Here is a 25,383-nt window from a genome sequence, read left to right on the forward strand (position 1 = left end):
GTTTGCCGTAGCTGTATGAGGCTCTGTTTTTGCGGGACAACTCGTACTTTATGAAGGTTTCATTTTTTGGTACATTTACATTAGCGTTTAATTTATATTCACTTTTATTTTAGAAAAAAAGCTGTTCCGCTGAAGGTTTTTATTTTTTTATTATTACAGCATACCCCGATCGTCCTAAATAATGCTATAAATTTGTTGTGCAGGTTGTAACGTTCGCGACAATACCAAATACGTGTGTATTATTCTATGTTTTTGGGATTTATAGTTAATAAAGTTTATTTATTGCAAAAAATGTGCATTTGTGTGTTTTTTTTTAAATGCAATATTACTTTTATTTTATTCAATTTACCGTTTTTTTAATCCCATAGGGGAATTTTTTTTTATTTTTTATTATAATGTACTGGCCTATATATAAAAGCCAGTACATTAGCTTGTGTACTCATGGTATGTACCTAAATATGCCCCAACAACAGGAAAAATTAGTGAGACAGCCCTGGAGTCCTTCAATGGACCCTGGGCTGTCTGCCCATATAAGGTGTGTCCGTCGATTGCGTCACAGGGATTCCCTGTGACCTGATCATAGGGGGTCCTCCTTCTCATCTTCTCTTTGAATGCTGCGATCAGCTTTGATTGCAGCATTCAAGGGGTTAATGGTGGAGATCAGAGGTTTTTTTCACAGTCGTTGCCCTGCTCCTGATTGCACGGGCACACTTGCCATCCTGCCGCTCATGTCGAACATGCATGTGATGCGTCGTCAACCATTTGAAGCCAGAGTTACGTGGCTACTTGTGTTGCTAGATATGATGCAATGTAAAAAATTTTTTTAGCAGATTGCTCATCATAAACAACAGTGACGATAGACAATACTGCCAGTAGAGTGCCCCCTCACTGCCACATAGTGCCATAAAATCCAATGATAAAATTCTGGCTGCCAACCGTCACCACTAGGGGGAGCTCACTACATCCATATTTATACATCTATTAAAGTCAACAGGAGACAGAGAGAGCTCCCCCTAGTGGCGGACGCTAGCATCTTTTGTGGGGGATCCAGAGTGGTTTTGCCCCTTACCATTCTGTCGTGACAGTCACCAAACTTGTGACAGAATTGGAAGGGATTTTTAATCTTCATCAGTGATCGGGTGACATGTGAGGAGCGCTGCTCTGGGAGACATTATTCTGCAGCCTTTATCTATACTAATGGATCCGTTTATTACATTGATGCATTTTCTGAGTCGAAATTCTGACATAAATGCTGCCTATAGAGCTAAAGTGCTGCCTCTGGGGGATGGGCATTGTTTATTTTCTAACACCCCTGCTTCTGTAATTGGATTTCTTTTCCCCGTCAGCCATGACAGTTCGGTATTTTTCCTGCGCTTTGTGTTCGGTTTAGATCCTGTTTAGAAGTAGGGATAATTCTCATTCTATTATAGACCATTTACTCTCTCTCTCTCTCTCTCTCTCTCTCTCTCTCTCTCTCTCTCTCTATATATATATATACTACTAAAGGGATGAATGTGCCGATAAAAATAGTCTCTAGAAAAGAGATTGGCGCCCCCTGTTGGCTGAAAATTCATAAAAAAACAGGGTTATGTCATTAGCAGTGTTGTAATGAAATGTCCCATTGACCATAATGGGGGAGGGGGTCGAACGATGAGACATTACTCAATTGCATTTACTGCAGAAAACAACATTAGTTGCAGAGGTGACACAGCAGAGGTGACACAGCAGAGGTGACACAGCAGAGGTGTGCCAGTCTTGTCTTTAGGGGGGGGGGGGACAAACAGCACTAATAGGGTAGGGGGTTGTGATTGTGGTATAGACGGATTAGATAAACTGTAGTTGCTCAGATTAATGAAAAGTTCTCCAACTTTCTAATAGAATTTGCGTTTCAGTTCTTCACCATTTACAAGATCTCTGCTTGCTATCAGTGGATGAAAACATTATTCTATATCCAGACAGTGTATAAGTGGAACTTATTTTTTCATGGTTTAATTGGGTGTTTGTTACAATTGTATCCAGTCTATACAATGCTCTGCCTGGTGGAAATCGATACATTGTAACAAACCATCAGAACAGGAGAGGGATTTGTGGCGCTGCTGCGTTTAGCCGCGGGGTCTACGCATGCGACAACGCCGTGTATATGGCCCCTTATTAAAATGTGACGTTGTTTGATGGAGGGAAAGTGCTGCAGGCTCATTTCTGAAAAAAAATGTGTTAGGCTATGTTCACACAGGGAGGATACGCTGCGTAAAAGCAAATTGTGGTGCAGTTTTTCGGCCGGAATGTCCGTTGCGAGGAAACAGAAGCGAAAAACAAAACAAACGCCCTCCGCCGTCCTGCAGCTCCGCCTCCTTCGATGACGTTTCATCCCATGTGATCGGCTGTGATTGGCTGCAGCGGTCACATGGGATGAAATATCATCCCAGGAGGCCGGCCTGGACGAAGAAGCCCAGAATTCTGGGTAAGTATAAGATTTTTTTTTTTCTGAGTTGCAATTTTTGCGGCGGAATTGCAGCTTTTCCACCGCATCTGCTATTAAATTCAATGGGAAAAACCTGCAACACAAAAACAGCGATTACGCAAATACAATTGACGCGCTGCGGTATAAAAACCCGCACCGCTGGTCAATTTCGGAGCGTTTTTCCGCTTATTTACGCAGCGTGTGGATGGGATTTGTTCATACTCATCCGCTCTGCTGCCACTGTATTATGCTGACGATTTTCCACAACGACATCTGTGGCGGGAAATCCGCAGTATTTCCGCTACACGTGAACTGGCCCTTATATTGTAGATCAATCCAATGTTTCTGCCCTTCCCGGCCCTCACCCTATAGTGCTGGTGGCGCTGTTGCATAGGTGTCTATGGAAAGGATTTTCTGCCAACAGTGGTGAAAAGTGGTACTGCAAGTCACAGTGAATTCCGTTCACAAAATGATTATGTGAATACGAGTTTATTTGTGGACCTTACGGACCTTCTATGAGAGCCACGGAAACAGCCGAGCAGAATGGAGAGAGTCACGCACATTCGCGGTCACCGCTCCATTCATTCTCCTCCTGTATACAACCTCACCAGGCAGAATGGGGGTCTCGTGACCCCCGTTCTCGACATAGGAGCGGGTCCCAGGGGCGGTACCAGCATGGGTCAAACATTTATAGCATATCCTGTGGATGAGCCATAAATGTCTGTGATGGGAATACCCCTTTAAATTTTATTGTGGCCCTTGGGAGTAGTTTACAATTACAATGGGGCGCTCGGAACCCAAAAAGTTTGCGCGCCCCTGTGATAGAGCATGCCGCGATGATGTATTATAACCGAATATAGTCATGTGCCTGAACCCTAACATCCCCCGAGAGACTGGAAACGCTGGGTGGAGTAGTCCTATAGGACTGTAATACTGTGCATCCTGCAACAAAGAAGATACAAGAAACATTGGAATAGAATTTTTGAGAAAAACTCAAGGAGAGATTTATTAGGCATTATTTTTTTGGGGGGGGGGGGTAGGGATTTGCATTTAACTGTTTACGTCTTTGCGTAATCGTTTAGGAAGCAGAAAGAATGCAAAAAAAAAAAAATCTGGGGAAAAAAAAAAGCCCCCCAAAAAAACAACTTGCAAGTAAAGGGTTAAAACGTCTTGTGAGTGTTTCCAGGAGGAGCAGCCTGTACCTCCCTCCCTCGCCACACTACAGACGGTGCCTTACCAGCAGCTGTGAACGTTTCTGTCCGGCCCAGCTCTTGGCAGACACTCCCTTATTTGCAGGCAGTCACTCCACCAGTGTGCAACAGAATGCAGGGCTGAGCCCCAGCTCTAGAGCGGCACTCACACTCCGGGGAGGGAGGAAGGAGCCTGCGCTGCTGGGGATATAAATGAAGTGGGAGCTCAGCCGGGATGACACAGGATTGTCACCCCCGCCTCTGATGAGAAGGAGCCCAGGATCCAGCTCAGTGCAGGTAAGAAGAGGGGGAGGGGGGGGGGGGGGCAGGTCACCCCTCTTTGGGTTGTTGGAGGAGGACTACAAGCCCCAGCCAGCCCCATAACTTCCCTGCAGACCTTCTATACATGGCTCCTCTAACTTCAAGGCGTTGGATTAACCCCTGCTTAACTGGTATGGCTCCACTAACTTCACTGGATTAACCCCTGCTTGACTGGCATGAGTCCACAGACTTCTCCACACTACATGTGACCCCACACATGGCTCTCCTTCCTATACACTGGATTAACCCCTGCTTGATTGGTATGCTTCACTGCAAGCGTCCTATACACTGGATTAACCCCTGCTTGACTAGTATGGGGGTCACTACTCTACACTACCACATGGCTCTCCTTCCAATACATTGGATTAACCCCTGTTTAACAGGCATGGGGGGGGGTCACTAACTTTTCATGTGTGTCTTCTGCCCTCAATCCTATATTAACCCCTTCACCCCACACACGTCTTGTCTAGCACTCTTCCTATACATTGTACATTAACCCCTTCCCCCACCACATGGCTTCCCTAGCACTCTTTCCTATACTCTTCCTCCCATAGGAGTCCTGGGGTCACCTCCATATACACATTGTATACACTACATTTAACCCATACATGGCTGTAACATCAATGTAAGCTTCCCATACCATGTGTTAACCCCTGCATAACCACCATGGGTTCACTAACTTCCATATATGCCGTCTAAACTCTCTAGTTAACCCTTACATGGCTTCACTAACTTGACTGCGCTCTTCCCATGCATTGTATCACTCTCTCCATTGCATTCTTGCTCTACATTGTATTAACCCCTTAAATACCAGGCATGGGTTCACTAACTCCTATATATTGTAGCTCATAAATATATATATATATATATATATATATATATATATTTTATTTCTTTACACTACATTTAACCCCTGCATGGCTTCACAGCATCTATGACACAGCCCTTAACACATGGCTCTCTCTCCATTGCCTATGTTTAACCCTTGCATGGCTATAAAATCTTCTATACACTGCATTTAACCCCCTACACGCCACACAGTCCTCCACCTCCATGTAGCACACCGGTTTGGCTCTGCTAACTCTGCCCTTTTCCTATACAGTCCATGTAACGCCCCCTCCCCCGCTCTCCAGACATGACCTGTCCGATGTATTGAGTGTTTAGTAAATATCATTTGCAACTTTGTTTCCAGTTGTTGCCGTTTACGTTCTTCTGCTATCCGGGGTTCTAATCCTGGAGGACTCTGACCCCATCAGTGATCCGATGTTACAGGTTGTTCCCTAATTACCATAAGTGATTAATTACGAATCATTATTATTCAGCAACCTCCATATTCAATGCGTCTAGCAGGGAATGAGGGTAAAAAAAAACAACAAAAAGTTCTCCGTTCAGACATTGACCCTTTTTATATATTTCTTGAATTCCATAAATAGTCGGCGTTCCACTTCGGACGATGATATTCCACGTGACCGGATCCCAATATAGGGGGTTAAACAAATAAGGATCCAGCAGGTTCGATTCTGACTTCTCCCGATCCATGTTTCTTCCAGAGATAAGCGGCGCCTGAGGTGTTTGGCTTCTGTTAACCCCCATTATACATGTTGGGGGGGTCATGGGTTATTGTCGTCGGCTACTCAGCGGGTATCGAATGTCCATGGGTTTATCATTAACTAATTGCGTTTTCGTCATGTAAAAATGAACTTTGTAATGTAGTTCCATGAACTATTCCATTCCCGTGGCGGCCAGTTTGTGGTGGGGGTCTATAGGGACCTCCCATTGCAGCGGACACCGCTGTTCTGTTACTATGGACTAGGACAATGACGGCGCAGGAACAGAACCAGTAAGGCGAGAATATATATATATATATATTAGTCAATAGAACCCCATTTATTAGTCATGGACACCCCCTTTAAGGCGAGCTGTATACTTCTCTTTTTGGGTTTGTTTGTGATGAACCCCATTATCTATGACCGAGCACTTTTGTTGACCATCTGCCCCGAAGACTGTAGAGAAGAATTCTTTGGGCCTGATCACACACACGCAGTTTTTGAAGTCAATCCCAAAGGAAGAAAAGTGATGCGTCTCCGTTCTATTGTGTCCACTTCTGTGTTTGGCTCAAAAAAAACTGCATCAAAACTGTGTGTGTGTGTGTGTGTGTGTGTGTGTGTGTGTGTGTGTGTGTGTGTGTGTGTGTGTGATCCCGGCCTTAGGGACTGTTCATGTGTTACGGTCAAATTGTTCCCAAAAAAAAAAAAGCGATGACGACTGAGTGAGAATATCCCCCCCCCCTCCTCCGCTGTCACTGTTTTTTGTTTTAGGGTATGTTCACACGGCGGGGGTCCGTAACGGCTGAAATTACGGGGATGTTTCAGCCTGAAAACATCCCCGTAATTTCAGCCGTACCGGCATGTGCAGGCGCTTGAACGCCGCCTCAATTACGGCCGTAATTAGCGCTGCTATTCATTGGAGTCAATGAATAGCGGCTCCAATTACGGCCAAAGAAGTGACAGGTCACTTCTTCTACGCGGGCGTCTATTTACGCGCCGTCATTTGACAGCGGCGCGTAAATATACGCCTCGTGTGAACAGACAAACGTCTGCCCATTGCTTTCAATGGGCAGATGTTTGTCAGCGCTATTGAGGCGCTATTTTCAGACGTAATTCGGGGCAAAAACGCCCGAATTACGTCCGTAAATAGGCCGTGTGAACATACCCTTACAGTCCGGGGGTCTGATGTTTTTTGTGTTGGGCTGTGTTTTTTTTGGAACTGCTTTTCTATTGACACGATGAAAAACAAGCACTTCTTCTTTTTACAAAGCATTTTTCAAACGGCCACGTAAAAAAAAACGCCCTCGCGGAATGAAACAACGTTTTTATGATTGAAATCAATGGACAGATGTTTGGAGGCGTTCAGCTTCCGTTTTTTGAGGCGTTTACGACACACAAAACGACTGAAAACACAGCGTGTGAACGTAGCCTTGCGGTCCGGGTCGGATGTTTTTTGGTTTACGGCCCGGGGTCGGATGGTTTTTGCTTTACGGCCCGGGGTCGGATGGTTTTTGGCTTACGGCCCGGGGTCGGATGGTTTTTGGCTTTACGGCCCGGGGTCGGATGGTTTTTGGCTTTACGGCCCGGGGTCGGATGGTTTTTGGCTTTACGGCCCGGGGTCGGATGGTTTTTGGCTTTACGGCCCGGGGTCGGATGGTTTTTGGCTTTACGGCCCGGGGTCGGATGGTTTTTGGCTTTACGGCCCGGGGTCGGATGGTTTTTGGCTTTACGGCCCGGGGTCGGATGGTTTTTGGCTTTACGGCCCGGGGTCGGATAGTTTTTGGCTTTACGGCCCGGGGTCGGATGGTTTTTGGCTTTACGGCCCGGGGTCGGATGGTTTTTGGCTTACGGCCCGGGGTCGGATGGTTTTTGGTTTTCGTCAGTAAATATGATTTGCAACTTTGTTTCCAATTTTTGGAGTTTAATGATATATATAAAGAGCATCTGGGCCCAAGAGCTGACAATCGGAGGCAGCGCTGTATGTAGGGTGGAGATGTGTATTGTGATGTGGGAGTTTTGCTTTATGTCCCTGTACTGGGGTGAATATAGAGAAGATCTTTGTGGGTTTTTTTTTTTGTTTTTTTTTTCCTTTTTTACATTTCCATCTCTTGAGTGGGGTTGAAATTGCCACGGCTGCAAGTAATTTGATCAGTAGCTGCCGGTCCCACCTCCTCCTCCGCTGCCCTGTGACTGCCCACCGCTGCCCAGCTGGTCTCTGGTAAAACTGGAGTACTGGAAACGCCTCACAAAAGTAAAAAAACAAATGAATGGGAGATTTGATAAAGATGGACCCGCTGATCCGCATGTTGTCCTACTGATGTAGCAGAGCTGAAGTTTTCATGATGTGTGTGAAATGACTATTCATGAAATGACAAACTCGGCTCTGCTACATCTGTATGTGGTTTGCTATAAGGAGCCTTGGTTACTTATGGAAGCATAATAGGAGGTAAATGAGATGTACTCAAGAGCTTACAATCGAAATGTGCCCATGCATGGCACAGTCGCTGTATAGGAAATGTGGAGCAGGACCGGGAGCTGCCTCGCAAAAAGGGGTTTGTCTTGGGTGGTCACCTCCTTTTAAATGACTCTTTAGGTTTTATTACATATCCAGAACTTCAAGTTGCACAGACCTGATACTGAGAACTGACTCCAGGCCGAAATCTGTTATCTACACTGTAACAAACCCTCAGCTGTGAAAGCAGTGCAACTTAGGCTCTGTTGACATCTGTGTTTATTTCCATTGCTCTGCTGCCTCGTAATGACTGCACTGACGTATCTGCTGCATGACTGACGCCAACCGTGCCCAATGGACTCCATTGACTATAATGACTCAATGTGTCGCTATTTTGTCCAGGGTTTTTTTTTTTTTTTTTTACAAAAAAAAACCTCAAATTTGCATCAACAATCTGCCTGTCCTGCTCAAACAGCTGTTTGCTACAATGTATCAGTGTGAATAAGAGCTTTCAACTTGGAGTCCAGTACAGAGAACTAGAGATGTATTCAGCTCACAGAAGACGCTACACTGGAAACAATTGTAACAAATCCTCAGCTGTCAGAAGTATTTGGTATGTACAGGTTTTCAGCCTATAATTTAAACCAGAATGTTCCCACTCACTGACAGCAAGCAGAGATCTTTAAAATGGTGAGAAATTGTACATAGTCTATTAGAAAGTTGCAGAACTTGCCAGTTAGGCCTTATTCAGACGAACGTGTATTACGTCCGTGCTACGCGCGTGGAAATCACGCATCATATGCTGATGTCACGCTGAACTTTTGTGTGCGCAAAACGCGTCATTTTTGCGCGCGCAAAACTCACACGCTCATGTGAATCCGGCCTTACTTGCAGATTACACGGATAATGGATCAGGTCGGGCCACACGGCTTCTTGTGATGTGAAATTCTCATGGGATTTGACCCGCTCAACTTTTTTTTTTTCACTCCCTGTAGATGTTGATGGGAGGGGGTAAAGCTTAGGACACCCCCTTCCCCTGACCCTTCCCCCATTCCCAACCACTGTTTTAAAAAAATGGAGCGTAAAAAGACGCTCTGTAAGTGCCTGTCACTTCTTGAGGCGTTTTTTGGAGCTGATTTTTATGAAAAGAAGCTCCAAATTAGGCTCTGTTCACACGCAGTAGCAAAATACGTCTGAAATTACGGAGCTGTTTTCGCCTGAAAACAGCTGCTGATTTTCAGACGTTTTTGTAACAACTCGCGTTTTTCGCGGCGTATTTTACGGACGTTATTGGAGCTGTTTTTCAATGGAGTCAATGGAAAACTGCTCCAAAAACGTCCCAAGAAGTGACATGCACTTTTTCGCGGGCGTGTTTTTACGCGCCGTATTTTGACAGCAACGCGTAAAATTACACCTCGTGAGAACAGAACATCGTAAAACCCATTGAAAGCAATGGGCAGATGTTTGTAGGCGTAATGGAGCCGTTTTTTCAGGCGTAAAACGACCGAATTACGTCCGAAAACACTGCGTGTGAACATACCCTTAAAAGAAGCTTGATTTTCAGCTTCAAGAACGTCTCAAATCAGAGGATGTTTTCTCTGAAAACCGCTCCGTATTTTCTGACGTTTTTCAGTAAGCGTGTGCACATGATCGTCTTCCTTTTTACGCGCTTTGAGCCTTTTTCTACACCAGAAAACCGGAGTAAAAAAGTCGACCCTCCCCCTCTGTCAAGATAATTTGCCATTCAATCTAATATATGCGCGTGCGGCAGCCTGTACCGCTGCAAGTGAATATATCCTGCAAACATGTTTCCGTTCACTAACAGCAAGCGGAGGTCCTGAAATGGTGAGAAATGAATACACAAAGTATACCCTTGTTCCAGGGTGCGATCTGTGTGGCCTGGAGAAGTAGATCAATCGCTTCCCTTATCTGTTTCATCTCTTTATCCCGCTCGCCATCTCTTACTCCCCCCAGGGTGGGAATTCTCCGTCTTGTAGCTGAGGATTTGAGTGTCCGGTTGTATACACAGCAGATCTGACAGATATTGGATTGGATTGCAGGGGGTGGTTGAAGTCATTATAATGGGGTGTGGTTGGTACTGGGCCTTTAAGGGTATGTATTTCGGGCCGTAAACGCCCCGAAAAATGGCTGGAAATACCAGGGCTGAACGACTCCAAACATCTGCCCATGATTTCAATGGTAAAAACGGCGTTCTGTTCCCACAGGAAGTTTTTTTACGCGGCCGTTTTTAAAAACGGCGCGTAAAGAAAGGTGCATGTCACTTCTTGAGCTGTTTTTGGAGCCGTTTTTCATTGGGTCAATAGAAAAACGGCAGAAAATCAGAGGCTGTTTTCCCCTGAAAACCGCTCCTTATCTTACGGCGTTTTTTACGTTTGCCGTGTGAACATAGCCTAAGGATTGGGATGTTTTATATAAGGCCTGTGCTGTTGGTGATAAGGTATTGATGCCGCTGATCTGTCCTCAGACTGATTAGATGACAGGAAATCTGGTGACCGTTCAGTTGGCATAAACTGAAATGTAAGGGCGTATTGCCTAAAAATAAGTCTTGCGTCATATGATCGGGTCCCCCTAGACTTGCCGGAGGTCAGCTGTCAGCCCTGATGAGCTGTGATAATCCTCTAATGTTATGTTAACTGGGGTGGAGCCATAGATGACATCATTGTACTGGGGGAGTGATGTCACTAATGGGCGTGGCCAATGCCAGGCAGGTCATGAAAAGGGGGTTCTGGTCTTCTCTTATATGAGCATGCTTCTAGGAAAGAATAGATCCGTATGGATGGCGTCCTATGGAGCAATTTTACCCTTAAAGCATTGCATGATGCCTTAGACTCCTGTTGACGGATCTTGCTATGTTTTGCACAAAGCGTAGATGATTGAAAAATAGTAGGGGTTGCCTTTTGACATCATCTATTGGATTGCGGGTGGAAAAGTGGTTAGTCCTACAGCCCCACCCAAAAAAACACTTTGCCGTTCCCAAAATTTTTCTGAGTTTTTGCCTCGTCTGGCGTCTTTTTCCAGCGCTGCTTCTACTCGGCACCTTTTTAGACCTAAGACTTGAGGGATTAAGCAATTCAGTGTTAAAAATAAATGTGATTTATGGGGAGAATTTTTGTTCCCTGAACTTGTTACTAAAAAAATTATTTGAGATAATTTTATACCAAAAATGGATAAACAAGGCGACTTCCCGCACCCTAAAAACATATTGATGCGTTAATTGGCTAGGGAGGAACGGACATGTTGGATTTCCTCGTGCCAGATCCTTTGTTTCCGCAGGAGATTCCCCTCTCCCTATTCAAGGAATAGGCCCTTTATTTAATTTTTTCAGACTATATCCAAAAGAGCAAATATATAATTTTTTTTTTTTTTTTTTTTTCCCTTTTGGATATTGAATTTTTTTTTTTTTTTATTTTTTTAAATATAAAGCAAGGAAGAACTTATTTAATACTTCTACATATAATAAATATTTACAGCCATTTTTATTTATTTTTTCAGCAGTTTTCGCTACATAAGCTGATATATCCGCCATGTTTTATTCCTAGCAGCCGTTTCCCCCCCCCCCCCCCCCGCGCATTTCCTATCCTAGAGAAGACGATGATAATACAGTGTCAGACTGTGGGGTTCATGTTGATTCTTGTCCTGCTCACACAATTCGTGAGCGTCGCGCAGCTTCTAGACTTGGCTCGCAGTCCGTTCTTCTGCTGGGAGAGTGCGGGACGGAATACTAAGCGCCCCTGCTGTTTATGGCCCCTGTTCAGCATGTAGGATCCTGTTTTTATGGTGGGCGACAACTTGTAAAACTGTTGCCAATGTTCAATAGACTATAGGGGAGTTGTGCGGAACGCGTCTCCGCTGTTGTGGTCAATGGGAATAGCCTTCACGTTGACCCCTGGGCAGACGCCCTTAATGTCCATCATTCCCAAAAATTCTCAAATACACGAAGTATGATTGTTACAAAAAAAAAAAAATGTACTATTCGCCTCGGCCTTAAAGGGCTTTTCCTCCTAATATATAAGACCTTGACTCGTCTGGGTGACCACCAATATGGCTACAGTTACAGGTCTCTCAGGAATGGTCACCCAGCTTTCCCAGTCTACTGAAAGGCAATCCTTTCAGTGATGGTTATACTCCACTTCTGGATAACTAAATGGATTTGCTTTGCAGGACTGTAGGAAAGCTGGATGAAGTCCAACTCCTTATTAACGCTAAATTGTCGGCCGATCCCTCTAATATCTTCCGACACAAATCTCAGGATTATTGCTAGTTTAAAGGGATTGTCCAGTTTAGTAAACCCATTTTTCATACACCCTATCAGGGAATTCTGAGGAAATAGAGGGAGGGTCCTCTGTCCAGGATTCTCCCCTCCTGACCAGAGTGGTTACATAGAGCGTCTCTCTCTGGAGGACCCGCCCTGTCCTGTATTACACAGACAACACATTGATATGAATGGACACTGTGTAATACTTTATTTCCCCTGTGGTGGCACTGCAGAGAACTTGAACACTTACTGCCAGGTTTCCCCAAAGATCACGGCTGATCGCTGGGTGTCCCAGCCGTAAGACTGCCTATGATCCTTCTTTCCTCGGGAGTCGAGAGCAAAATCGGTGTGTTCAGCCAACATTTAACTAATATGTGTAGCCCACTTTAGGCTGAGTTCACATCGGGCGGATACGCTGCGTAAAAGCACGCAGCGTATCCGCCCTGTGCGCCGCATGGAATTCCGCCTAAGGGCTTGTCCACACACAATGGAATTGCTGTCAATTTCGGCTCAGAAATTTTACGCAGCGCGTGGATGAGATTAGTTACATCTACCGTATTCTGCTGCGTTTTTTTATTCTGTGAAATTCCGGCCAGAAACAACGCGCCAATTCCGTTACGTGTGGATGAGCCCCCAACTCTTTGAATGACTTTTCTGTTTTCTTTTCTCCAAATATATCGGGGCAAATCCAATAAATTAGTCATTGCCACATTTTGCATCTAAAATATAATTATTTTTTTTAAACTAAAATTCCCAATGAGCTTCCTCCGCAGTATGGAGTTTTACAAATATGCAAATAGAAATGAAAAAAAAATAATATATTTGTGTGGTGCGGATTTTTTATTTTTTTTGTATTTTTGGGGCATTGACGCCATCTGGATGGAAATAAATGGTGGATGGTAGAGACAGAGGAATAAATAATTAGCATTCTGTGCAGAGTAATATAGGCCCCTCCGCCCTCCCCACCCCCTTCCCGGTCATGGTTTCACACAGGGAACTTTTTGTTTCTTTCATACAGTAGACCTAAGTGACTCCTTAAACTTTCACAAGTTTTTGTTCCTGGGCTATAAAACAACAGGGTCTTGTTATCTCTCGGAGCGCTGCGCGGACTCTGCTCCTCCACAGACACCACATGACTCCGTCACACTGTCTGAACATTCATTAGCGTGTACACAGATGGAGCAGAGCTGGGTTTGTCCTCTTAACATAACTTCTGTTTTCTTATGTGTGGTTTTTAGATCAACCTACTATGTTCTCTTCATTGCGTTATCGAATCTCAACAAGTTTAGGATTTCCACAAGAACAATGAAATCCAGCGTGATCACCCAGCGATCCTTAAAGGGGTATTCCCATCTTAGACATTTATGGCCTGTCCACGGGATATGATGACTGTAGAGATGGCCGTTTTATGTGCGCTGATCTCTCCATTCTGTTCTATGGGAGTTACGGAAACAGCCCAGCAAGCGTGTTTCCGTAACTCCCGTAGAAAGGAGAGGGAGTGACCACCTGTCTATCGGACATTTATGGCACATCCCATGGAGTCCCAGCCTTATCTTCCAATCTTCAAAGTTTTACCCATATCCAGTGTCCTGACGTGAAGAGATGCTGTGGCCTCCTCAGACTCCAGGAATAATTTCCAATCCCAACCCATTAGGCCCTGTTCACAGCATTTTATTTTTTTCCCTATTATTGGTGGCATACGTTTGAAGGAGGCCCAACGTATACCTCCAGAGGAAGACACCGATGTAACTCCCTGGGCATATATCGCTACTTTAAACGCTGAGCCTGGAGAAGCCCCCTGACATAATTGTTCATATATAGACTGTGATGTCAGTCGCTTTAAACTTTTGGAGTCCCCAGCCAGATCCTCGCTTCTCAGGCCGGGGACTCTTGTTTTGGGAAAGCCCTTGTTCCATATATACCGTCCAAACCAGGTAATCAGTGGACGGTGGTTCCCCAGGGCCAGATTCCCCGGGCCGAGCGCTACCTGATGCTCCTCCCAGGGAGGTCTCCCCATGGTATACATTTAACGTTTACCATGGATGCCATACATCCCACACAGCCTCCCATGTACAAAATAAAAATATGCTGCGCCGTATGTTTTTTTTTATTTTGTTCTGCAGGATCCCTAAGCATGGAGTCGTGTAGCATACTATGTTATTGCATCCTCCCAAAAAAAAAAAAAAAAAAAAAAAAGGCATACCAGCCCTACAGAGGATAGCGTATGTAGCGATCTTTCTAAATGTAAGGCCAAAACATGATGCGAGCATAGCCTTACCACTCTGCCTCCGTCCTGCTGCCGTAAAACGAACGTTTACTTCACTATTTGGCGAAAAACCACCTACAAGCTCACGTAGGGCAATAAACTTCTAACTGGTCACGGAGAATAACCTGGCTTATTTATACTCCAAAACATAAGTGTGTGTATATAGTAATGACAACGTCTACGCTGGAACCCGCCATAAAATCGCCCTTGAGTTTCGACTGAACCGGCATCTGGGGTATAAAATCTGGCGCTACAGATGGCGTTTAGAGTGAACAATATCCAAATCCATACAAAGTTCAATAAAGAAAATAACCCGGACCTTAAGACCTTATTCACACGAGCGTATTTCACATCCGTGTTACGCTAGTTAAAACAACGGACGTCACGCGGACCGATGCCATTCAATGGGTCCATTCAGACATTGTTTTTTCACGCAGCGTTTGTCCGCTGCGTGAAACCCACTGCATGTCCTATTCTTGTGCGTTTTTTGCGCATGACGCACCCATTGAAGTCAATGGGTGCGTGAAAAAAAAAGTACAGCATGTGGACGTCCTCCATGTGCTGTCCGTTATTCACACATCCGTTGCTAAAGAAATGAGGAGGAAAAAAATCGGTCTACGGCTGGTCTAGTCCCGTAAAGAGATGTGAGATTTAAAGGGCCGGTAGTCACTGGAGCTTTATTCAGCTCACGATACTTTTGTTGTTCTGTGTAGTTATTGGACTGGATCCTGCGAGTCCTTTTCCAAACTTCTTATCAGGGTGGTGGGATTTTTCCAGTTTTTGTATCAGTGCCCCCCCCCCCCCCCCCATCCCCCGCAGTACAACTTTTCAGTGGAGTTGCGTGCTGCCCTCGGCTTATGTCAGATTCTTCACCTGCGTCCCGGGAGAATTTTATCTTCTTTCCAGAAATAGAATACAGAATAATTTCCCTTCAGGCGGCGCGTACACGTCGCAGAATTGAATGCGGGAAAATCGGATAAACGCAGGTAAAATCCGCACATGATGATTTTTATATTTAAACTTGTCAGGTTCTGTTCACATCAGCGTCAGGCTTCCGTTCGACCTTCTCCGTTGGCGGAACCGATAGAAAAACGGAAGCCATAGCTTCCTTTTGCATTACCATTGGCTTCCTTTTGTTTCCGGGAAAGAAGAAGAAAAAATATGTAATCGACTACACTATATTGTTTCGTGGTAAAAAAAAAAATAGAAACTTTGCGGAACGGTAACCAACTGCGACGCAAGCATTACCATTGAAATCGGTGGTAGTGCAAACCGAAACCTATGGTTTCCGCTTGGCTATCGGTTCCTTGGCGATTTGCTGGAGGTCCGACTGCTGGGATCCCCAGCGATCAGGAGGACGGGGGGACCAAAAGTCCCCCGATGTGCTCCAGGACAATGGTGCGCGTGCCCGACCAGCGCAGCATTAATTTCTAAGGAGCTGCGGGAGACAGAAGTCCCATCGAAATGAATGGAGCGCTGGTCGGGCATGCGCTCTATTGTCATGACTTTCATGCCCCCGTCCCCCTTATCGCTGGGGATCCCAGCAGTCGGACCCCCAGCGATCACACATGTGTCCCCAAACCTGTGTATACATGTGTTTTGTGGGACAACCCCTTTTCATAGACTCTTTTAATTCTTTCACCAAGATCTCTGGTTGCTCTCCATGAATGGGAACCTTCTTGTTTTAGATCAAGGGGATGAAAACCTGTACAGACCTTATACTTCCCAGCTGAGGGTTTGTTACAATGTATGCAGTGTAGACATTCCGCTGGACTCCAGGCTGATATCTGCACTGATACATTGTTACAAACCATTTGTGTTGCTGATGTATATGAAGATGGGACAGTAGTATGTCGTGTAGTCAAAACTGAGTAGCCCCCCCCCCCCCCGAGCCGGAGCAGAGAGCCGCGGAGTGTAATGTGAATGGCCGCCACATAACGCTACATTTGTAAGACAGGCCTCCCGTTTCACCAGCGGTTACAGCTGATTGCCGGATCCGCAGCGATGAGGCATCGTCTTCAGAAGCGAGTGTCATGGGTGGGACAACCGAGGAATTGTCTAGACTGGATACAATTGTAACAAACCCTCAGTTGTGAGAAGTGTTCACTCCGTACAGGTTTTTGGCATGTAGGTGTTAGCCAGAATGTTCTTATTCACGGACTGCTCTCAGGGATGTCCGTACATTTCTGATGGACTCCAGTTGGCAGCAAGCAGAATTCTGAGCGCAGCTGTGGAGGTAACTGGAGTAATTTTATCTTTGGATAGAAAACGGCTGGGGATGGAGATTTAACATGTATTGTCTGCAATGCAGGAAGATTTCTGCTGCAGCAAGACGCCTCCCAGCAGGAGTCGAGGTCAGTGATTTGCATTGACTCTTTGAAAAGTCCTGAGGACTGAATCACTGCACCAGGACAAGCCATTTCCACATGGTCTGGAAATTTCCTTGAGTTCTATGCATTGTCCAGCTGCCCTAGATGTATCAGGCGTTGGCCTCCAGCACACAGCAGGGTCGCGGCCATGGACACCGGTTCCGGCGCCCCGGGCGAACAGCTGATTTTTTTTTTTTTTTTTTTTTTTTTTTTTTTTGGCGCACAATAAGTAAATATGCAGATGTAGCAGAGCTGAGTTTGTCATTTAACTCTTTGGGGTCTCATGAGTTAGTGCGGTAGTTTTTACCCGCATACCTAATCTAAAATCCACCGATAAATGTTTCCATTCAATGATCACAAGCAGAGATCTTAAATGGTGAAGCATTGAAACACAAAGTATATAAAAAAAAATTGCAGAACTTCTCATTATACATTGATTTATCCCTATTCGCGCAGGACTGGAGGTCCCTGTAACCTCAGTGGTTGGTATGATGGATACGTCAACGTCTCATGTGTACGGAGAGGAGTCGCTTAGTACGTAGGACTTGCTAGTTAAACAGATTTGCCCGAATCTTCCTCTTGTGAACAGTCTTAGAGGATTACCAACTATGAGTGACTATGTGGCGGCCCGCAGAGACTACAGGTGTCGTCCGACCTCCGCGCCGTATTAACGAGCCGGGTCCAGCGCACGCTGTCAGTATTTGAGCTGTTCACACGTCCCGGGGCTGCTGCTTCCCTTTTAAAAAAAAAAATTAGCACATTAGCAATTTACCAGTAAGGGTATGTTCACACACACTAATTCGGGCGTTTTTGCCACGAATTACGTCCGAAATTGCGGCTTGACAGCGTTGACAAACATCTGCCCATTGAAAGCAATGGGCTGACGTTTGTCTGTTCACACGAGGCGTATATTTACGCGTCGCTGTCAAAAGACGGCGTGTAAATAGACGCCCGCGTCAAAGAAGTGACCTGTCACTTCTTGGGGCGTAATTGGAGCCGTTATTCATTGACTCCAATGAAAAGCAGCGCCAATTACGTCCGTAATGGACGCGGCGTTCAAGCGCCTGCACATGCCGTTACGGCTGAAATGACGGGGCTGTTTTCTCCTGAAAACAGCCCCGTAATTTCGGCCGTTACGGACGCTGTAGTGTGAACATACCCTAAAGACCTCAAACCTGCGATAAAACCAGAGCTGGGAACCGCTGCCGGCTGTGTCCTAATTACCTGCACATGTTCTCCCATAAGGCTTTGCAGCTAATTCCAACACGTTCTGTGTTAACCAATGTGTGGCGGGAGTCTTGGTATTTTCTTTGTAATTTTATGTTTTTGTATTTTTTATTTATTTTTTTTTTATATATTTTATTTCCTTTCTATTCCACAAACCTATAGAGCTTTAAAATCGGTTGTATATTGCAAAGATCTTCACAAATCTCTAGTGTCGGGGTCTATGGCGCCGTATCTCTGGGAAAGAATACGTCCGATCGATGGAGTATGCCACCTCTGCCTGGTTCCTTATAAAATCCCGGGGGTACAGTATGGGCCCATAGGTTTCTGTGGGTGCTGCGTTACAGATCCATAATTTGTCTGTGTGCACGAGGCCTTTAAAGAAAGTTTTTTCCGGACGGACATTGGTCACTAGGATATGCCATCCATGTCGGTTCGATGGGAGTCTGACCTCCTATGACCCCTGCCGATCGCTAGAATGAAGTCGCAACGGCGCTAGGAAATTTGACCGCCCCTATCCATATTCTCTATTCGAGTATATGTCTGGCATAGAGGAGGTCCCCCTGCTCGAGACTAGTCTCTTTGAGCCGTAGCCGAGAGCAGCTGTGTCAGACCTTCAACATCCATGTGTTGAATGGCCGCCATGTAATGCTGCGAGGCCACTCAATGCAGCTACTTCCCGGCAAGGAGTTAGAGAAGCTGGAAATCCTAGTGATGCGTCTTTCCTGAGAGAACCCCCTTTAACTGCTCTTGTTTGTTAAATATCCGATTCATTTCTGTTTCGGCCGCAGGAGGAGAAGTTAGCTACTTCCTCCTCCACTGATGTCACCTTAGAGCTATAATACCCAGCATTCTTTTCTAGGTTATTGGGGTGAAGCCTCTGATCTCTCTCTCTAATTAACATTTGGTCCACTGATACCAGATCCTGATGCCGTTTACATATGTCAATGACCGATCTCTGAGCGATCACAACGATTCTTGGTCCGTGTCGATCGTGTATGCTTGATTACATAAAAATCATCGTTGGTGCATGTGAAGTTGTTAAATATAAATAATCCGATTGAAGTACACTGTGCCCACAATTGCATTCGGGAAAAAATGGCGGCATATGAACACTAATCGTAATCGGCCATTTGCTGGTGGTTTGATTAAGTTGTGATCCTTAAATGCAGCTTTATTCTGCAGGCAGAGATTCAATGAAGCATGTATTTGCAAGCTTGATTAAACTTTTTAAGTGGTGGGGTAAGCTGAGAAAGGAGCTGCCTTTTGGGTGACCCGGTGACAGAATTTGGGCCCATGCGAGCCAATATGGCTGATATTGGTTATAGGTGCCAGATAGCTACTTCCTGACCCTTAAACTGAAGGCAGGAGCACAAATGGCATGAGAAAGTGACTGTACACAGGCAGATTATTTTGTGTTTAGCTGGACGTGCGCTTTAAGAAACCTTCAGTGGGTGATAAATTCCATTTTTGTTTTCTCTTACAGCAAAAGTTTGGCTTGCAGTAAGAGCAAGAAATGGGTTTATTGATTTAGCATGGTGCCATTTTATCAAACCTCCTCCTGTGTGACAGGCCCCGTATTTCCAGTAACCACCGGGGACATAAAGAGAATGCATTATATAACGTACGGTTTTGCTCCATTTTTATTTATGATGAAAATCGTTAAACGCTGCATTATCTTAGAGGAGATCTTCTTAGTGTTCTCCACTTTTGAGCATTGTAAATCTACAGCTGCTCTTGAGAAACATTACAAATATTTGCTGATTTTCTTATTTTCCAGTCTCCTCCAGAGCTGCATTCACAATTCTGCTGGTTTCCTGTTAGTTTTTAGGTTGATGACCTCACTATCTAGCCTTCTTCTACTGGTTTGGTGTCTGCAGAAGTTTACTGGGAATGTTGTGTTATCTCACACCCGGTGATCTCTTCTTGAGAATACTGATACGTTCTATTATTGCACCTCGGTTAGCAGAACTTTGAATACAGCTCTGGATGTAAATGGATTAAAATACATATTGGAATTCAAGTAGAACTTATATTAAAAATCAAAGCTGCTCAACATTACATGTAGATGTAAAACTATGATGTAATGCAGTAGTCTACAGACTGGCTCTACAGCTATTACAACACCCAGCATGCTATGACTGCAACTCCGACACTTCTGATCCCTGAGGCTGTCTCTATGCCTGAACATTGTTGGACCACTTAATGCTAAATAGCCTGAACAAAAAATGATATACTCCGTGAATTAGAAGGACACTGGTTTGTCCTGGAGTTCCCTTTTAAGGCCTTTTTGTATAACGTTCAAGCCAGGATCCCCAGGAAGCTCAAGTATCGGGGTGTAGGTCTCCCTTTCATCCAACTTTGACCAAAAAATCAATTTAATTTCATACTCCATTTTGTCTATTTGCGGTTTCCCTTTTAATATTTTGAAGACCAGGAGAAGAATTAAGCGAAATGATGTCCATAGTTTTTTGAATTACTGATTTTTACCTACATTTCTAAAACAATCAGAATTCATGGTCTTCACTGTCATAGGTCGAAAGTCGTGCAAAAAAATAAAGGGCCCGCGGGTCTTACCATATTTAAAGGGGTTGTCTATACTCTTAGACAACCCCCTTTTAAGGCCTGGAGGTGGTCCACCAACTAGCTCCACCCCCATCTTGTAAGCAGAGTGATCATCTAGAAAAAGGCCATACTTACTGCAGTGAACACAAGTGTTTAGTGGAGGCTTCCATATATAATCAAGTCTCTAAGCCCCACCCAGCAGACCTGTTCAGAGATAGGCAAGCCCCTAGACTTATTTAGCGCCAAATGTGACTAAAGGTAGAAACGTGGTTTTCTCATGATCTAAATTCTTCAGGGTCTGAAGGCCGATATGTTAGGGCAGGAAGTTTCTGAGTAGATGAAACAAGTTTGAGACTGTATGGTCACAATTTACCTAGTATTTTATTTTTAAATCCATCTAACGTCATGGATTTTAAACTTGGGCGTAGTTTCCAAAAAACTGAGTCCAATTACAAAAATAATCTTTGTCGCCTCTAGAAGGACTCCATGCATACTGATTTATTATGTATAGAGAGTATCTATCCCTCTACTGTGAGCTCCCCCTAGTGACAGCTACAGGCAGGCTATATTATTTATTTATTTCAGTTACTTCTATAGCGCCAACATATTACGCAGCGCTGTACAGAGGTCCTCTTTTACTGTCCCCATTGGGGCTCACAATCTAAATTCCCTATTGGTATGTTTTTGGGGTGTGGGAAGAAACAGGAGTACCCAGAGGAAACCCACGCAAACACAGGGAGAACATACAAACTCCATTGCAGATGTCCTTGGTTGGATTTGAACCCAGGACCCCAGCGCTGCAAGGCAACAGTGCTAACCACTGAGCCGCTGTGCTGCCCTTAACCACTCATAAACCTGCAGAAATGTTATTTTTAACCCATAACCACCACAGGCCTCCAGGAATATTAGAGATTAACCCAGAACCACCCTAGAGCGCCAGGGATATTAGATATCAACCCATAATTGCTGTAGAGCTCCAATGATGGTAACCCGTAACCACCCTAGACCTCCAGGGATAGTAACCCGTAACCACCCTAGACCTCCAGGGATAGTAACCCGTAACCACCCTAGACCTCCAGGGATAGTAACCCGTAACCACCCTAGACCTCCAGGGATAGTAACCCGTAACCACCCTAGACCTCCAGGGATAGTAACCCGTAACCACCCTAGACCTCCAGGGATAGTAACCCGTAACCACCCTAGACCTCCAGGGATAGTAACCCGTAACCACCCTAGACCTCCAGGGATAGTAACCCGTAACCACCCTAGACCTCCAGGGATAGTAACCCGTAACCACCCTAGACCTCCAGGGATAGTAACCCGTAACCACCCTAGACCTCCAGGGATAGTAACCCGTAACCACCCTAGACCTCCAGGGATAGTAACCCGTAACCACCCTAGACCTCCAGGGATAGTAACCCGTAACCACCCTAGACCTCCAGGGATAGTAACCCGTAACCACCCTAGACCTCCAGGGATAGTAACCCGTAACCACCCTAGACCTCCAGGGATATTAAATGAATATAAATGGCTAAATTACTAACCCTTAAAAAGGCTCTGTCACCACATTATAAGTGCCCTATCTTGTACATGATGTGATCGGCGCTGTAATGTAGATTTACAGCAGTGTTTTTATTTTATTTAGAAAAACGATCATTTTTGACGGAGTTATGACCTATATTAGCTTTATGCTAATGAGTTTCTCAATGGATAACTGGGCGTGTTTTACTATATGGCCAAGTGGGCGTTGTGGAGAGAAGTGTATGACGCTGACCAATCAGTGACCAATCGGCATCATACACTCCTCTCCATTCATTCACACAGCACATAGCGATATAGCTAGATCACTATGTGCAGCCACATAAACACACTATAACATTACTGCAGTGTCCTGACAATGTATATACATTACCTCCAGCCAGGACGGGATGTGTATTCAGAATCCTGACACTTCTCTATTATTTACAGCACAGCAGGCGTAGTCTCGCGAGATTACGCTGTAAACTGTCATTTACAGCGAGATCTCGCTGTGCTGTGCTGTAAATCACAGAGAAGTGACAGGATTCTGAATACACATCCCATTCTGGCTGGAGGTAATGTATATACATTGTCAGGACACTGCAGTAACGTTATAGTGTGTGTATGTGGCTGCACATAGTGATATAGCTATATCGCTATGTGCTGTGTAAATGAATGGAGAGAAGTGTATGACGCTGATTGGTCACTGATTGGTCAGCGTCATACACTCCTCTGTACAACGCCCACTTGGTCATATAGTAAAACATGCCCAGTTGTCCATTGAGAAACTCATTAGCATAAAGCTAATATAGGTCATAACTCCGTCAAAAATGATATGTCGTGAACTCTGATTTATATTCCACTCTCTCAGTTGTCTTGATGTTGTAACTTTTGATACTTTCACCTTTTTAATCCAGAATCTCTGTAAACATTCCTGGAATAGTTGTCCCTGGGGACAGCCCTGGTGTTAATCTTGCAGGATGTCTTCTAAGTGGATGTGGAATCCTGCCTGGACCAGTTTCCACGTCAATTAACGCCTTCCACGTCTTCTCTTCATGTGCGTGCTTCCATCAGAACCGGTTTCCCCAGTGGCAAATGAATGAAAATATTTCTCAGGGAGCCGAATGTGACCTATAATTTTAGTCGCTATTTGACTCCTATTAAATGGGAATAGGGGTGCAATGCTCTGCAGCTGCTAAGGTAATGGAGTACTACTTAAAGGGCTATTCCAGAAGTTTCTGTAGATTACAGGCCCTAATGCGGCATGGTCAACCGATCACAAGCCCATGTTTAATTTAAGAAGATATATTAATTTTTGCCATTTAAAGGGGTTGTCCAGATTAGAAAAACATGGCTGCTTTCGTCCAAAAAATAGTACCATCTTGTTTATAGGTTGTCTAGCAATACCTCACATTACCTGTGGACTGGTGTGGCGCTGTTTTTTGGAAGAAAGCCGTAATTTTTTTTCTAATTCTGTGCAACCCCTTTAAATCCCACAATTCCATGCACTGCAGACCAATAAATACTGTGTGGGCAGGACGTGCACTTTTTCTTTTCATCGTATTCGTCCTGGTTTATGAATACAAATATTTGTACGGACTTCCTGAACTGTGACCACTCCAGATCTTATCCATTGCACCAAAAAAAAAAAAACCCTGCTCTGCAACATCTCCAACAACATGCTTCGATTTTGCAAAAGTATTTCATGCTGTTCCTCCTTTTGGCTACAAAATGGGTAGAGGACTGTATCCAATGAGTAAATAAGTCCTATTCAAACTGAAGTACCAAAGGAATCTGTAGTGGGACCATTGGGGTATGTTCACACTGCTTATTTTCAGGCCATAAACAACCCGAAAAACTGCTAAAAATACGGAAGATGAATGCCTCGACAGTTCCCTTGAAAACCGCTCCGTATTTTCCATCCGTTTTTTTGTTTAGCGTGCGAACATACCCCTAACTGCTTGACCTGCTTCGGCATGATGAAGTTGGACTTCCTCTGTATGGGCAGATGACACAAAGCTGTAGATAATGTACGGGATGTGCTGACCCTACAGAGGAGAGGCTCTGGATAAAGTGGCAGCAAAATAGCGGATGAGGTACAAGGGTAAGATTATACATTTTGGGGCAGAAAATATTGGGTCTACAATGGAGCAGGATGCGGGTGTAATTACTGATGACAAACCATATTATAGCACTCAATGCCAGTCTGCTGCATCAAAAGCTAACCAGATATTGTATTATATTACAAAGGGAATGGCATCTAAGGAAGTATTATATTTTGTTCCTGCCGTCACACGCCCCCCCCCCCCACTCAACCCACTCAGGCCCCGCGTCCTTTGTCACACGTTTTTTTTGTTTTGTTTTTTCCCGTATTCCACCCGTAAAAAAAGGGGGGGGGGGGGGCTGTCCAAACCCCTTAAAAGGGTCGCATTATCGCTCAGATGCCATTTTCTCTGCTTCTCTTTATTCAAACATTTAAATCCCCTGACGTCGCCTAGCAACGTTCCCGTAATTACGGGTGCACACACGTAGCCACCCATAATTACGGGAGCCCCATAGACTTCTATGGGCCTGCCCGTTCCGTAATAGGACATGTTCTATATTTTTCAACGGCCCGGGCTCCTTCCCGTCCGCAAACTGGAAGTTACCCGTGGCCAATAGAGGTCTACGGGCCCGTAATTACGGGCGTTTTTACGGTCGTGTGCATGGGGTCTAACTATATAATCCTAACAGATCATCATTAGGGAGGTGTCCGTTACCACCCCGGTTCGATTATCTTGATCAATAGGATATGCTAATGTTTATGGGAATATTAACAGATTTTTATATATATATTTTATTGGATAAACTAGGTCGGAGAAAGGGGGGGGGGACTTTTTGAGACAAATTGGCAGTTCTTAAAGGGGTTTCCCCACGAGAAGGGATTTCTTCGTTTGCCACCATCGCAACCCACTTGTTCACGCTGTTATGGCATGTCAAATTGATAGTTAATAGGCTGAAATGCTCATGGGGACCACCCCTGCCCGTACGCCCTATTGGGACATATGGACGTGTTAGAGGTCGGCCATTCACGTGACAGCTTCCGCAGGGCAATCGTATGGCTTCACCTGGCGATAACAGCTGGTCGGAGGTTTGAGAAGCCAGATCAGCTGAACGCCGGACCACCCTCCTATTTAGGAAGAGGTTGTCTTTGT

At 44.9% G+C, this 25,383-nt stretch overlaps 1 protein-coding gene across 5 annotated transcripts in view; it reads left to right on the forward strand.

Moving 5' to 3' along the window:
* TSKU (tsukushi, small leucine rich proteoglycan) overlaps positions 1–25,383 on the forward strand; it is a 128,472-nt gene that overhangs the window by 97,349 nt on the left and 5,740 nt on the right. Inside the window, exons 1-2 of one of the 5 annotated variants that reach the window (XM_075851349.1) lie at positions 3,728–3,948; positions 5,165–5,244. The exons of 2 other annotated variants lie outside the window; for them this stretch is intronic. The gene's annotated coding sequence lies outside the window, so the exon portion shown is untranslated. Of the gene's footprint in view, positions 1–3,727; positions 3,949–5,164; positions 5,245–5,718; positions 5,813–25,383 lie in introns of those variants that run through there. 2 more of the 5 variants (XM_075851348.1, XM_075851350.1) reach the window with 2 other exon arrangements.

Source organism: Rhinoderma darwinii, chromosome 2, assembly GCF_050947455.1.
Source record: "Rhinoderma darwinii isolate aRhiDar2 chromosome 2, aRhiDar2.hap1, whole genome shotgun sequence".
Classification (NCBI taxonomy): Eukaryota; Metazoa; Chordata; class Amphibia; order Anura; family Rhinodermatidae; genus Rhinoderma; species Rhinoderma darwinii.